Source organism: Dasypus novemcinctus, chromosome 2, assembly GCF_030445035.2.
Source record: "Dasypus novemcinctus isolate mDasNov1 chromosome 2, mDasNov1.1.hap2, whole genome shotgun sequence".
Lineage (NCBI taxonomy): Eukaryota > Metazoa > Chordata > Mammalia > Cingulata > Dasypodidae > Dasypus > Dasypus novemcinctus.
The window spans coordinates 96282471-96299787 of NC_080674.1; the positions used below are offsets into that span (position 1 = coordinate 96282471).

At 36.8% G+C, this 17317-nt stretch overlaps 1 long non-coding RNA gene across 17 annotated transcripts in view; it reads right to left on the reverse strand.

Moving 5' to 3' along the window:
- The window catches only part of LOC105747308 (uncharacterized), a 232195-nt gene that overhangs the window by 205063 nt on the left and 9815 nt on the right, over nucleotides 1-17317 (reverse strand). For 9 of the 17 annotated variants that reach the window (XR_009180549.2, XR_009180548.2, XR_011646243.1 and 6 more), the window contains exons 2-5: nucleotides 15012-15133; nucleotides 12658-12702; nucleotides 3160-3279; nucleotides 1834-1936 (exon numbers count right to left, since the gene is read on the reverse strand). This is a non-coding gene — a long non-coding RNA (uncharacterized lncRNA). Of the gene's footprint in view, nucleotides 1-1833; nucleotides 1937-3159; nucleotides 3280-12657; nucleotides 12703-14161; nucleotides 14235-15011; nucleotides 15134-15767; nucleotides 15882-17317 lie in introns of those variants that run through there. The other 8 variants (XR_009180550.2, XR_011646245.1, XR_011646241.1 and 5 more) reach the window with 3 other exon arrangements.

Genomic DNA, 17317 nt, shown 5'->3' on the forward strand with positions numbered 1-17317 from the left:
ACCAAAATTCTATTTACTATATATACATATACACACAAAAATACACTGACAGACTGTCAAAAGTTACATCCACATAAAGTTACAAAAGCAAATGTTTTGACTAGACACATTTTGGTATCCTCAATCAGTAGTAGTTCAACCTATTTTGAACTAGCCAGACTATGGATCAATAGTGAAACAGCCTAGTGTACAGCTGCATACATAAAAAGGAGTTTAACACAGCACTTAAAAGCAGAAGCTTTGAGCAGAAGCACTGAAGTCAGAGCATTCAGATCCCAGGTCAGCCACCGACCTCATGCAAACAAATTAAACTCTGAGTCTTAATTTCCTTTTCTATATATCTGGGGTGAGTATTCCTATCCCAGATGTTTGTTATGAAGCTATAATGAGATACAGAAGGCACTTAGCATAAAGATGAGCAAATATTAATTATTCAATAAATGAAGCTATTTTTATTATACCTATAACAGAAATGATTCCAGTTATGAATAAAACTCAAATTTATATACAAAATAATTCATTGGCTTTCATTTTAATAAGAAATTTCCAAAGTCTAGGTCCACTTAAAATATTTGGGTATAAAAACAATAATAATAAATGAGGCAAATTATTAAAGTTTTCATGGAAAATAATAATAATGTTTCATGACAGATTTTTTAAAATGCATCAGATTATATCTAACAACTACCTAGGAAGCACGGGAAAGGAGAGACCTGTCTTACTATAGAAATACTGAGAACTCTTTAGGGGAAAAGAAAATTGTACAATCAAACCTTTTCTGCAAATATAGTTCTGTGTGTTTTGTTTTGTTTTGTTTTGTTTTTTAACCTCACGGCCTCTTTCAGAAACCTTTAGTACAATAGTAAGGCTGGTTATAGTCATGTAATGTCATGTACCTGCAGTATAAGAAGCCTCTCCTCAAAGTTAGGTCTTTCTTTTGACTTCAGTTGAGCATCAGGGATGTGTTTATAGTTCACAAAAAGAAAGAGAAAACCAAAAAAAAAGGCAGAACACTAGAAAAGCAAGATTGTAAAAGAAAGTTTACTCTGACAACCTGGCAATGGAGATAACTCGGGTGAAAATAACTAGAATGAAGCGGGCCAAAACATCAGTAACTGTATCGTTACTTACATGAACTCACATATGTGTATATACACACACACATGCACACATATTCATGTATCTAGACATATCTCTTGGTTAGGTAAAATTGGGTCACGTCACAAATGCAATTAGTACAGTAAAATGAAGCTATGATTACTAAATATACATTAAATGATACTGACATGCACTGCAAATTGCTATGGATACACACTACTGACTCCTGTAATAATTTTATCCACTATATCTTTGGAATGTCATGTCTGTGGCAAGCATTAAAAATGGCCACTAGCTGATAAACAAAATAATTTATTTGAGAATGGAAGAGAATTTTTACATTGAGACTACTGTTATCCTGAAATTTCCTGAAATCAGTAATATATTTTAAAATAAGCATACCACATATGTGATTCTGTTCTAGCTAGTATCTATTCAAAAAAGAGTCATGAGTTATAAGGGAGCTAGCATGTATTATATAGAGCTAAGAAAGGGGATGAGAGAGAGATGCTAATAAAATTACTTTTAGGTTTATTCATAAATGCCAAACAACTACGTCCATTCTTTATTAACTGTTAGTTTGATTTCTGTGCTATCCTTTAGACGCAAGTAATATGCAATATAATTCAACATCCCAATATTGTCTCATAAAACCAAATTGTTGTTTGATAATACTGTAAACATAAAGTAATAATAATATGTGATCTTTCACTTACGATGATGACACTGACTCACCATCAAGAGAGATGAGCTTCAAGTTGTTTTTATACAATGAAGATGAACTTGCTGATCTAACCAGTTCTCTTGCCAAAGCTCCCTGGTGAACAATAGCTTACATCTGCAAGGTAAGTGTTACAGTGGTCACAGAAAATAACAAAATAAAATTATCAATACAGATGTGAAACTGTGTCTTTGGTCCCAAGCCACTATGCTCTGATGGACTAAAATAAAAAGCCACAAGAATGTATCAAAACTATATAATACATATATATAAAATTATTCATTGTCTTCTATATATCAGTAACCCAAAAATGCAAATAACCAAGCCTGAGCTCCATTCCCAACATAAAATGATTTCAGCTGTCTTAACTAAAACAAATATTGTTTCTGATGTATAAAATCAGAAGTATATAATGATAATGCTCAAAACATGAAAGCATGCCAACTTTGCATCCCTCATCACCAGTAGTAATAACTGTAGAAATTACAGAATATTTTTGTTAATGTTAGCAATATTCTCAATAGCAGTAAAGGCAGTAAGACCACAGCCAAAATTACTTTTAACATTTCCCAGAATTCTGAAAAATAATTCCACTTTTTATGAAGAAAAAATGAATACTACAGCATTCATTCTGGTTAATAGAGACAGAGTTTCTATAATAAAATATTTCCACTGCTGTGGAATTTTATCAGTTACCACCTGAATCTCCCTCATAAAAGTTCAGAAGCTAGTTAAACATTACTGGAAGCCAGAGTTTATAAATAAAATGAATTTAATGTGATTATTTATTATTTAAAGGAATAAGAAATTAGATTGAAAACTTTTAAAAAATCTGTATGGGCAAGCAGATGTGGCTCAAGCATTTGGGTGCCTGTCTGCCACATGGGAAGTGCGGGGTTTGGTTCCTGGTACCCCCTAAAAATAAGCCAAGCAGACACATAGAGCACACAGCAAAGAGATATAGAGAGATGAAAGGAGCACAAATCGGGGGGTATAAATAAATAAATCTTTTAAAAATCAGTACGATCTTTACTCCCTTGCCTACAAAAATAAATAAATAAATCAGTACAAAGCAGTTAACATCTAGACCCAATTCAAACAAAAGTCGCATTGTTGAGTGCCTATAAAGAGCAAAGCACATCTGGAGGTTCTGTGAACAGGTATAAGAATAACAAAGCACAGTAAACAATCTCAAAGAAATCACAACATCAATATTACTGACATATTCCACTACTATCCTCTTTCAGTCCTACACAATTGTTTGCAATAGCAAACAGCTAAAATCTAACACAGAGCCGCTGCTAGGATGGAAGAATAAGTGGAAAAGTACTGCATCATACCATAGAATTGTAGCTACCACAGGGATGGGCTCTGGGGCTCCTCTTGCAGGTAAAGATAAGAGATTTGAGGAGAAAAGTGGAGAACATCAGCTACAATGTGCAATGCAGGTCAAATGCCACCTGTGAAAATAAATAAACTTTGTTAACTTTAAAGCATTATGGGGAAGCGGATTTGGCTCACCTGAGAGAGCATCCACCTACCACATGGGAGGTCTAGGGTTCAAACCCAGGGCCTCCTAATCCACGTGGAACTGGCCTACGTGCAGTGCTGATGCACACAAGGAGTGCCACAACACGCAGGGGTGTCCCCCATGTGCAAGGAGTGCACCCTGTAAGGAGAGCCACCCTGCATGAAAAAAGTACAGCCTGCCCAGGAGTGGCACCGCACAAACGGAGGGCTAACACAGCAAGATGACTCAACAAAAAAAAGAGATGCAGTTTCCCAGTGCCACTGACAAGAATACAAGTGGACACAGAAGAACACACAACGAATGGACACAGAGAACAGACAACTGGCAGGGGTGGGGGGGAATAAATAAATAAAAATAATTTTAAAATATAAATAAATAAAGCATTATGCAAGCATTTCCTTTTGCTATTCAATTTCAATGGGCCATTCAGGTATATTCTCCTTAACAACTCATTATACTCCTTACCACTATCCCACCAACATGCCAAGATTAGGAGTCTTTCACTAGCTTGAAAACTCCTATAGTTCCTCTTTACTTTGGTATCCCATTCCTGCAATTCCCTGCAGAACTTCTTATGAACTATAAATACTTAATAAACGTCTGATATATTGAAACTAGCCACTTCACCTTCCACCTGTCACTCTAAAAATTACCACTGACTCTAACTACAGTCACAATTCCTGGCAGGGCAATATTAGATGAAAAGATAAGATTGTAATTCATTTGGCAAATACATGCACAAATATCTATTAAGTGCCATACTAAGTGTCATGGATACTAATTTGATTTGATACTTATATGAATAGCAAATAATCCCTGCCCTTACATAACCCAGTCAAATAAGAATGATAAAGATGAAAACTGCCAGGATGATATGCTGTAATCAGTTCTACAACAGGTTTTGTAGAAGATGCTACACATACTAAAAGGAAGGAAAGACTGGCTTAGAATAAAGGCTTCAGAGAGGAAATGTCACTTAAGATGAGAACAAAAGAATGAGTAACAGCTGAACAGAGGGACAACTGGAAAAAGGGCAATCTCGGTGAAGAGAAGAGGTGAAAAACTACAGAGATGTAAAGGAGTACACGATATTCTGAGAACTTCAAGTACCTTTTAGTAAAGTATGAGGTGAAGCAGAAGAAAAGGCATGGGAAAGATAACAAAGATGCCTTATATGCTGAAAAGCTGGAACTTTATCCTGCCAGTGGGATATTAATACTAACGGAATTAAGCCAGAAGTATGATATGTTCATTTAAAAGATCTTGGCAGCAGTATGAAAGAAGGAAGGAAGGACAAGACCCAAGGCAAAGGATCAAATCACACAAGAAACAAAGCAGTATTCACCTAATGGTATATGGAATTATGGTAACTTAACCCTCCCCCAATGGCCATTAGTTCTGTTAGTCAATGGGTCTCAAATTTAGATGCATATATTTTACTTTCTCTCCCCTTCCCTGCCCCGCCCTGAACCCCTCATTCTGTGTCCATTCACTGTGTTCTTCTGTGTCCGCTTGTATTCTTGTCAGCAACACCGGGAATCCTTGTCTTTTTGTTGCATCATCTTGCTGCATCAGCTCTCCATGTGTGCGGGGCCACTGCTGGGCATGCTGCACTTTTTTTGTGCAGGGCAGCTCTCCTTACGGGGCACACTCCTTGCATGTGGGGCTCCCCTATGCAGGGGACAGCTCTGCATGGCACGGCATTCCTTGCATGCATCAGCACTGCGTGTGGGCCAGCTAATCACACGGGTCAGGAAGCCCTGGGTTTGAACCCTGGACCTCCCATGTGGTAGGCAGATGCTCTATCCATTGAGCCAAATGCACTTCCCTAGATATATATTTAAAGAGCACTAAAGGCGGCAATTTATTTTAGAAAACTGTGTGGTATTATCACATTGAAAAGGCATGGAAGGAATTTAACAGAAATTATGTCAAGATGCCAAAATATTAATGATGACTAGCTCTGAGTAGTGGAGTTACAGGTATTTTTTGTGGTTGTTACTGAGACATTACAAATTTTCTACATAGAATTTAAAATAAATTTCACAGTGATTCCTTGAAGCGTAACAACTAAAACTGACAATAGCCCTAAAAAGCCAGAGTCAGGATTACTTAACATAACTGGCCCTGAAGACTTCCTTCACCCTGATAGCCCACTACACGTAGAATATTCCTTTCAAATCAGGCCCTTAACTCATGTTTTTTCTGCTTTTGAAACATACTCTTGTCCCCATCTCAACATCATTATAGGCCAGGCTATACCGAAGCCTTACATGAATTACCAATAGTGCATTACCTATCCCACACATTTTGACATCCAGTATATTTAATTTATTGAAAACTACCTTGAATAGTTCTCCAATTTGTTCTTCCTATAATTTTCACAAGGACAGACTATGAGTACAATCAGTCCTATTCTAAAACAAATATTCAGATATAACTCATTTATGGCCATATATGCATATAATTATACCAATACTCTGACCAACTGCAAACATATATACAACCACTACCACTACTATTACCTCAGAAAACCTGCCTGCTAGAGCAAAACATGATTTTTTCCCCTAAAAGTCCCTAAGAACAAAAAAGATTCTGAAGATTAGAGTGTAGAAATAAAATTCCTTGCTATTTATTTACCAATGTTAGCAAATACGCTACTTAATAGCTAAGCCAACCTAGTGCCATAAAGTTCAAGAATAGATATGATTCATATTTCACCCTATATAATACCATTTACACATTCAACATTACATGAACACTGGAAAATATTGAGAAATGAGCATAACATGAATTTATATAGATTTTCCTTGGTTATGAGTTGGTCTATGCATTTTTATAAACCCATGAGAATACAATTTGACCCATGATAATCAAAAGATAGTACAATAAGTTACTTGATAAGGGGCAATGAAATCAGCATAGACAGGAATGGGCTCTGAGTGACACATAATTCAGTTCAAATCCTTGTTGTCTCTTACTAGCTATGTGACTTGAGCAAATTTCTTAACCACTTTCAAGCCTCAAATTCCTCATCAGCAAAATGGGAATTTTACATGTTACCATGAAATGATCAAATTAAATAATACATGTAATGTTCCTGGCAAATAATGATAACAGACTTTTTACTATTTATATAAACTGTAAATTTCATAAATTAAGGATTTTTTACAATTCTCTTAGGTAGGACAAATAATTAAGCAAGTTTATGTAAGAATCAAAGTCTCAATCATATATACTGTACATCAAAATATGCTTTTGGCTAGTTCCTTACTATACAATGCAGGACTTTCAGAATTGTAAAACTACTTGTCAAAACTCAAAACACATTGCAACTCACTAATTGTGGAACTGAAATACATGTAGAATCTTTGTGACTTCTGACTCTGGCATAGGCATTATTTGGTATGCAGCTTTCAATGCTCTACAATAACAGTTTATCCCTCAGATCACTAAGCTATCGCCAGCCCCAAAAACACTTTTACAACCTCGACTAACATCAAGTTAATTCTAATAATATGGCATAATCGATTTTAATCTTCTACCAGTTATCAATGATGTGCTTATTTGACTCTTTTTAAATATAAATCTTATACATCTCAAAAATGTAACTGATTAAAAAGGGGCTTATTCTGGAATTCATATACTTGTTTTGAGAAAAGTATAAATAATGCAAAACCCAGCAGATCATCAAAATTCAAATCTGGGCTTATCGTTCAAGCACTCAGCACAAGACACAAATTATACTCCTACTGGCTAATTACAATACTTATTAACTGAAACTTTATGTCTACCTCTATATATTAAAGAATAGAGGAAATTACATAATTAAGTCCAAAAATACTGCAATTATTATAGAGAGAACAGTGGTGTTTTTGTTAACCTTTTTATCTAAAGCAGCTATCTGCATTGGTCAAATTTGTTGGAAAAATTATCCAACAACCCATTCAATTCTCCTTGTGAGAAAGTCAAATGATAATAATACTTAGCATCACTTAATAAACTTTGGCGAGCTATAAAAACATTTTCAATGCTATAAGAAATTCAGTAATATCAGAATCAAAGTTAATGTATGGTCAAGACCAAACATAGATTTTTTAAAATATTTACGAAAACATTTGAAAAAATACATATTTATGAAACTGTACAATTCCTAATGCAAACATATTTTGTTAGCTAAGTTTTTTAAAAGTGAATCTACTTCTATTTAGCTTATTTAAGAATATAAAGGCTGTTTTTCAGAAAACATTGTTATGCAATGTTATCTGCAGAGAAACTTGCATATTTAATCTAAACAACATACTTTACAGTATTCAGAAAACTCCTAAGATCTTATATTTTTTTCAAAAAACTGATTTAAAGTTAGCAAATGACATTTTCTATTTATTCAATTTATTCTGTTTATTATTATCACAATTAACGTAATTTTGGCTATCGCCCAGGTTATAATTCCAAGAAGAAAAGGTAAAGAAGAGTACAGCAAGGGAAAACTAACACATTTTCCTTTATCTTTTAAAGTTCCAATACAGTAATATTAATAAAATCAGGTGAATACATATTTAAAAATATAACCTGTTAAATTACTGGTAAAAGATCATATCAATTGTTAGCCTCTGAGAGCAGAAACTATGCCTTTACCTACCTCACATAAGTTAAGCATGACAAAAACTCCATAAATATGTGCTATCTATATCTCAACAATAATCACAACAGTAACATAATTCTCCTAAGAATTAAATAACGGGAAAATCCTGAAGTGCCGGGAATTCGAAACAGGACATGAACAAATTTTTACAATGTGCAAAACTAATATTAATAAAAGAAAATTCTCCCCTGTGTCAATGGGAAATAGTCAATACTAGCTTAGAAATAATCTCAATTTAGTCTAAAGTGATATCACTTTATCACTTGAGTAAAGTGATGAGTAAAGTAGTGCAGGTGTTTAAGTCCCTACAATCCTGGTAGTTCATATGGCAAAATAGTGATTTCTTAACCACATTCTGTTACTATTTCCATAAACATCATACCACCTTTCTATAGAGACCTATTATAACTAAGGGAGTGAGACTATATGATGTCTATACACTGTTGTGTTATCACTAAAATCTCTGATTTTTGCATTGTTGGTTTGGTGATTAAAGTATGTTATTCTCACCACTATTACCCAGGTTCATAGTTTGGCCAGAAAGAAAATTTGTTTGTCATAGGCTAGTTTCCTTTATCCATACATTTACCGTGTGGAAAATTCCTTATATTACAAATTACAGATGTTCACCAGAAGTTTCAACTAGACAATTAGTCTTTGAAATATTTTCACATGCACCCCAAAAAAAGCTTTTCCCTTCAGAAAGAAATGCTAGAGAAATGAAAGAAGATTTTGAGTATGAGCAAATAAAGGTTGGCCTAAATAAAAAGGGGGTACTGAAGACCACTATCCGATTATGATAGGTCTCCCTCACCCCCAACCAAATATGAAAGGGAAAATTTCCTACTAAAGGCTGCTTAACTCTTATGATAAATTGACCTAAAGTACTCAGAGACAATGATGTTACATGGTTTATCTGTTAAAACAAACCTTGAGAATATTTACAGGATTGACAAAACAGTACTACTAGTAGCTTTGTCCTCCCCAAAGAGAATGATTATGCCTTTATAAGCTTCCAAATATGTATTTATAGAAGGAAGCAAATAATTTATTAAACTAATTTTTTGATCTTGAAACAACAGATTTGGGAAAAGATGCCTTTATAATAAGATATATAAATCCAACCATGAGTTATGCTGCTATTTTTTCATAGAAGCGGCATGGCACTATATGAATGTTATGACTCAAGCTTACTCATCTCAACAAAGAATGAATTAAATTTGTAAGAGTAAAAACCTGAAAGAGAAAGTACATGCATGTAATTCTAACCTGCCATTTTTAGAATGGGGTTTTTCTCCAAAGAGATTTTAAGAATGTGTTTCCACATTACTCTGCCTGCTATTTTTGCTTTAGTGCTCTGGTAAGTTGACAGCTAAATAGAAACAAGAAACAAACACATTTTCAAATGAAAAGTCATCTGTGATTTGACCATAGCATAAGCTAAATAAGAAAGGAAAAAGTAATTTGTTAAAGTCTTGATGTCGAAAATATATTTCAATTTAAATACATGTACATGTAAAGGGGCATTTATGTTTGTGCCCATCCCTATTTTACTGGTCCAGTTACATTGAAGAGATCAGAAAATTAACTGTAGGATATGAAGCCAAGGGAAAGCCTCATTATATACAAAAATATCATTCTTTCCAAAAGATACAGAAGGGATTCACAGGTTCTGCAGAGACACACAGCGTCTTCTCATTCTATAAGTAGCTTCCAGGCTAATGTGACTTCAGTGTTTTTCCCTATAGAAAAGATATTCTGAGAAAAAAGCAACTTTCTCTCAGTTGTCTTAAGTACAGTCACATAATCACGCAAGCCTATGGATAGTCTTTAATCACCAGCTATAGCAGCAGTCAGTTAGTCAATATCCAAAGATGACAGGCAATGTAGAGTGAAAAAAAAGTACCTGAATGGAAGTCAGAAGAACTGAGTTTTAATACTGTATGGTCTTGGGCAAGTTACTTAAGTTCTGGGCCTCTATCTTTTGTTCATTCTTTTCAAATGAAAAAAAGGGGCAATCGAAAATTATAATTACAGCTAAAAGGACATCAGAGATCATATAGACCTACCACCAACTTCACAGAAGAGTAAAGTAAAACATATCCAAAGTCACGAAGTGACCAGATTAAAAGAGTCCAAACAGTAGTAGCAGCTCCAATATTTTAAAATTTATTTATTTAAAAGGAGACATTTCTTGTGATCAAATTTTTACACCATGTGGAAAAGTACCTAAAAGGCATTAAGAATAAACATCAAATATAGGATAATGATTCAAGAAGCCATAAGGGAATCCCATTAGGAAGGGCTTCAATTATACCTTAACATTTTTTTTCTGAACCTGAGTTTAGGGTCCATGGGTATTTGTGTTTCTTTACATACCATTTTTGTCTAAAATAGTCTCCTTTTTTTTTAGAGATTTAGTTATTCACTCATTTTCCCCCTTCCCCTCCTCTGGTCCTGCTGTTTTTTGTGGGTTTTTTTTTTTTTTGCTGTGTGTTGTCTTCTCATCTTTCTCCTCTAGGATTCACCAGGATTCGATCCTGGAGACTCCTGATGTAGAGAGAGGGTCCCTGTCAATTATGCCACCTCAGTTCCTCGCTTCTGCTGCACTTCACCTTGACTCTCTCCTTGTCTCTCTTTTGTTGCATCATCATCTTGCTGCGTGACTCACTTGTGCAGGCACTGGCTCACCACACAGGCACATTTGCACTCACCAAGTGGCCACTTGCACAGGCACTGGCTCACCTCACGGGCATGCTTTCTCTTCTATTTCACCAGGAGGCCCCAGGGATCAAACCCAGGTCTTCTCATGTGGTAGGCTGAAGCACCATCACTTGAGCCACATCTGCTTCCCAAAAATATTTTCTAATAATATTTTTTGGGGTACCAGGGGCCAGGGATTAAACCCAACACCTCATATGTGGGAAGCCGGCACTCAACCACTGAGTCACATCGGCTTCCGTGAGTTGGTTTTTTCATTTATTTTGCTTGTTTTTTTGCTTTTTGCTTTTTCAGGAGGTACCAGGAACTGAAACTGGAATCTCCCATGTGGGATGCGTAAAATCAACTGTTTGAACCACATCCACTCCCCACAATAATTTTTTAAGTAGCCACCAAAATATCATTAACCAAAGCTGAAATAAATGAGACCGTTTCTCTGGAATTTTAAAGATCTGTGGAAATAATTATATGTGTGATTACAAACATGCTGCTAAGTTTAAAAGGTAAATATCATTATGTCCTCCTAATGTATAGGAAAAAAAGAGTGAAATAAGCTATAAAAAATATTTCCTATCTTCTAACTGAGTAAAATATAAAATTACACAAATGGCACAAAACACAAAACTGTAATGCATAGTACTATTAGCAGCATGATTATCCCATTTAAGAATACTGAGGGAGAAACGTAATAAGTTGTACTCTAAACATATGTCTAAGAGAAATATACCCAAGAGTCACATCAAAGAACCTAGTATTCAATCATCAGACTTGTTTGTTTGTTTGTTTTAGGAGACAAATAGGATCTGCAATGATTTACCTAAAATAAGCAAAGCCCTTTCTAAACTACATGGAACCTACCTAAAAAATTAAGTGCCTCTAAAATCGCTGATATTTTCCATCGAGGAAGTATAGGTCATTCAGAAAATATATTTATTATATACTACCATAACAGCTATTTAATTCTTATCATTATGATACAGATATATAATGGAAACAGATGTTCCTTTTTCCTTTCAAAAAAAGCACAGGAAAAACATAAATTTGCTGACATTACATGGACTACTACCTCAGCACAATAAAGGAAAAAAGACATTAGCACATGACAATATTAGTTTTTACTATACAACTAATTGCCTAAAAAGTATAACTTGATATCATTAAATCAATATAATTTTCAGCACTATGGAAGGGAAACAAATAGATTTGTATAACCAGCCTGTTTCACATCTGCAATTGCGAAACTACTTCTGAGAGACTAAGCATATGCAAAAAGCTACTACTGCTTTCAGAACACAAGGAAAAGAATGTTGTTCTGTGTCCTTTCCTCATTGACAATGAATCAGAATGCAGCCTCTACAGAGATTTTTTTTTTAATAGTACCAGTATAAACTGGTAGAACTTTCTGGAAAGCTATCTGGCAATCAATAAAAAAAAAGTCTTTACCCTCAGCCCAAGTAATTTCTTTTCTAATAATATATTGTGAGTAAATAAACAGAGGGGTGATTAAAGATTTATTTAAAATGCTATCCAATACTATTTTATTTGTAATAATAGAAAATTAGAAATCTAACTCCCCAATAGTAAAAGCAATGATTAAGTTATATATTTTAAAGCATTATACAATCAGTATAAATAACTTTAATAATTTTAATCATACAATAATGTCAACTTAAAAAAATAAGACACAAAGTGGTATCTACAGTTTAAAATATATACATACACATATATAAAAACATAAATGCTCGGAGGACAAAATTTAGAGAAAACACCCAAAACATAATTTCTAAATTTTGCAAATTCCCTATTATGAGCAAATACTACTTTTAAAATAAGAAAATATGATTTTTTTATGAAGAATTCTATTTTTATGCTCTGATACTGTCGGTCCTTATTCAAAATTTCTAAAAACTCTTTGGGTAAAATAATCCTGTAAATACTTACAGGTAAATTGACTTACAGCATTGACATGTTACTTGATGCTGAAATCTGGAATAGAAAGAAAAATATTTGTCAATTATCTAGACAAAATTTTTTCCTGAGTTAAACAGGATCCTTAAAAACTAGGAACAATTAGGGAAAACATTATAGAAGCTTACTTAAGATCTGTTCATATAATGTTTTAAGTCATCAATTCAAAAAAATGTTTTCAATTAAAAATATTTTAAAGCAAAGAAAGCAGCCTATTAAATGCTACTCCAGCATACCAATAAAAAAAAGTTTGCCATAGCTTTCCTAAGACTCTTAGTTTCATGAATCTCTTTTTACAAAAGGAGCTGATTTGTCTTAGGCTATTACTGTCTATTACTTCTAGAAGTCTTGAGGAAAGGTGGGAAGCAGCAAATTCTGGCAATCTGCCTAAAGAGAAATCAATGAAACAAATTAATCCTTCGCAGGCTGCAATGACACAGTAATCCATCATTCCGAGTTGCTTTTATATACCAAATCAGAGAGCAGAGGAAAGAGCCCTGGGGGACATCATAGACAACAACTTATACCAACACTGGGAAAATACTGAGGAATCAGTTTATTTAAAGAGGATAGATTTCAGTTGATTGCCTATTTCGTCAAATAAAGATTTTTCTTCCACAGTGTGGTGAACTCATGGCTAATGACTATATCTTCAGAATTCAGTACCATTTATGTTGGCTGACATCAATAGGAGGTGAATGTTTTTAAATAATTAGCATCGTTAATCAGTATGGGCAAATAACTGGCTAGAATAATATAACTTCCAGGTGTTAAACACATTCTTTCTTTTCAGTAGGGACTAACTATAAATTTACCTACTAATCTACAACTTAACCGAGCAACTCCTGGTAAACCACACTGAGGTATTCTTTCACACATAGAATGTAATCATTTAAGATATACATAGCTTCCTAAAAACTTCATTAAGTTTAAAGACTTGAAAATTTTTATTTCACCTCTTGTGGTATAAATTCTAACAAACACATCAGGTTTATAAATGAATAACTTGCTTTAAAATTTAAAATAATTATTTGGTCTATAATATAGTTGACAGTGCTAAAAAATGTAAACGTTTCTTTTTTCAAAATAACTTAATGTTCAGCAATACAGTCACATTGAGTATATGTATTTACACATCTACAAAAATATACGCATCTAAATTTATTTATATTTATGTAGAAATTTATGCATCAAAGTATGCCTTACCAGAGAAATGTGTTCGAAGTGGAAGTATATTTCCCAGATGAAAATTAACGACAGAAACTATAAAATCACAGTATATCGCTATTGTTAAATGCATGCATGATTTTCATGGTTAAATGTGAATAGTAAAAGAAAAGGATTTTCAAGAAACAAATGAATGAACAAAAAACAGAAAACATTTCCCCAAAACTTTCAAATCCCAGAACCCCAAAACCAAGAAAGAAAACTAAATAAGGGAAGCGGATGTGGTTCAGGTGATTAGGCTTCCACCTACCACGTGGGCGGTCCCTGGTTCAGTCCCGGGTGCCTCCTGAAGAAAAGAAGGTGGCACAGGCAGGCACGCTGAGCTGATGCAACAAAATGATGCAACAAAAGAGACACAAAGTGGAAAGACAATGAGAAACACAACAAAGCAGGGAGCTGAGGTGGCTCAGGTGATTAAGCACCTCTCTTCCACATGGGAGGTCCTGGGTTTGGTTCCTGGTGCCTCCTAAAGAAAAGACAAGCAGACAGAAAGCACACAGAAAATGGACACAGGGAGCAGAAAACAACCACAAATAATGAGGGCAGGGGGAGTAAATAAATAAAATAAATCTTTTTTTGAAAAGATTAAATGCTAACTGGACACTGTTTGTATGGCATCATTGATTCTGAGGTCCTGGCCACATGACTGCAATTCCTGGCCATGCTAATGCATTTTTAATTCAATGCATGGATCTAGTATTTATTGATTTAATAAGGTTTAGGGAATTACACTGTTGCTGCTACTGATGAACTGTCAGCAATTAAATCTAGTGAAATCTTACAGAGGAATATATATATTTAGGGGGGAGAGACAAAAGACGATGTAAACTTAATCCCTGTCACTACCCATGAGTAACAAGAGCAAAACCCCTTCTTTCTCAGACTGCTTTGGGCTCCAGACATTTTCTTTTACTAAAGCTAGTGACCACCAGTTGATAGAGGTTATAACAAAGAGGTTACATTAAGTCCTTGCAAAACAAGAAATAGCTTATCTCCCCATATCCACCCTCTGGCCTCTTCTTACAGGTTTTGAGACATCCCAATCACACACATACACACACACACACACATATACACAATGCAAAGGTCTGAGCCGTTACCTTATACCTAACAGGATTTCAGGAGTGATTTCCTCTCTCTGGACCCTAGCATTTTCCACAACTTCATTAGCATGCAGGAGAGCAGAAGAGAAGAGAGAAATTTCACTTTCTTAAAAGCAATTCTGCAAAATACAACCAAAGAAAAGAGGTTTTAAAGGCTAAGTCAAAGGAAGGAGATATTACAGGATCCAGAACGAGAAAAGGGGAGAAAAAAGGAATCAAAGTTGCTGAAACAAACACTTGGGGACTATTAGAAAACTTTTTGTCCTACCCAGCTATACCCTGCTTGTGGCCTTATTTCCCCAATCTGGACACCTGGGAAGCATGTTGTGCTCCAGCTCTTCCCTGACTTTGATGAAATGTATAATCTAAGGAGTGGTGCTGCTGCTGGGGTCAGTAAAGCTATGCTAATTGGTGAACCTAATTGCTTCAAGCAGTCCTCTTTCCAAACAGGGAGAGCACAGTTGACGGAATCAGTCTGTTCCTAATAAAATGAAGAAGCACTGAATTAAATTCCCAAAGAAGGCACCATAAAAGTTTCCACAATGTAACCAAATGACTTCACCTATGCTATTACCCCTAAGATGACATCTTTGAAAGAAAGCAGACCCCAGTCAGGCTCCATATTCATAAATTGGCTAAGCTTAGGCCAGTGAATCTGGATTGATTTAAAAAGGCTTTTTCATCCTTCCAATCAAATGAAGTCATTGTTAATTAGATGCTTTCTGTTAACAATGTCACTCCTCTCCGCATTACCTGCTCACACTTGCAGCGCCTCTAGTGCAACATCTGGAGCACCAGTTCCCTTGTAATCAGTCCTCATAACAGTTTGGCTGTAGGGTGCTGGTATTTCCGTTTCTCAATCCCTGTCTGAAGGAAGATACTACTCAATGTACTGGTGGCTAGATACATACCAATGTTCTCATTTGAAAGGTTATAAAACAATCCCTGGAAAAACTCTTGAGATGTGGTCTCCCAAGATCTTTTTCTATGAACTACACAGCAACGTCTCCATGCTGTTGTCCTCACTGTAAATAGATGCTTTCGAAAATGCCCTAAGACCACAAGGTTAACCACAGTTAACTTTCCAGCAATTTAAGACCAAGCTCCTTCTTGAACTAGAAAATCAGGTTTGGGGTTCCCTAACCTTGCTCCAGACCTCCAGCTCTACTAACCCCAAAGCAACACTTGTAGAGAATAGTTGTTCGAGGCGGGGCAAACTGTGAGGCAGCCCCGGTGAGCTTCAAAACTCAGAGGTCTGTATGCAGCGAGCGGAAAGAAACGTAAAGGGGTGAGCAAAATGGTTACGCTCGACGGTGGGTCTCTGGGCCTTGGAAGGCTGGGCAGGGGCAGGCTCACACTCCCTCAGAGTTCCTTCCTAAGAGGTTTGCAGCGCCCACCCACCCGGACGTTAACTTCCCGCGCCGATCTGAGGCGGGAACCCAGGATTCGGGGGTAGGTGCCACCCCCCACCAGGCCGGCCTCCTTCTTCAATCTTAACCCGCACAGAGCCGCGCACTCCGGCCTGCTCACGAGACTGGAGCCTTCATCGCACAATTAGTCCTAGGTCCCAGTCGCGGGCCAGGGCGCGACCTCCCGCCCTCACGCGAGTTCCCAGCCGCTCAATCTGCAGCCGGGACCTCTCAACCACGCAGGACTCCCGCACTTCCGTCGAGCGCGCGGCCGCCAAGCCCGCGCGCGAGGTCTCGTGCCCCGGATGTGGGCCTCGCTTCCGGGAGCTATTCCCGGCGGGGTCTCGCGCGAGGCCACACTCGCCCGACCTGGAGAGAGGAGATGAGAGGGTTGCAGCAGACCCTGCTCGCGAGGCTGCTGGGGAATTGTTTCGCAAGGGATCGCTCTTGAGGGGTTCCGGGCCCTGCAGTGCAATGCGGACCTAGCCGTCTTTGGGGGGCACACAGCGCGAAGGTCCAAACGGTTTAGGCGCCGCCACAGGCACCTCAGAAAAACCTCGGCCTTGGAGAAAGCCTCTGGGCGCTCTCACCAGAGGAGACCTAAGTCAGGGTCACGGACTCCATCCCTAGCCCGAGCTTCTGAGCAGGAGTCGCGGCTCGGACAGGGACCTGGACCCGAGTCCTCTCCCTGGCTCTGAGGCGCTCAAGGACGCGCGCAGCTCGCGGTCCTGTCCGGCCCTGGTCGCGAAGAGGTCGGGAGCTCGACGGGTAATCGACAGGGAGTCTTCATTTCCTAGAGATCCGCAGAGGACACGACCACATTAGATGAGTTAACGCAGTGACTGCAAAAGGACAGGACCACACCAAGTCAGGCACACTCTGCGACTTACGACT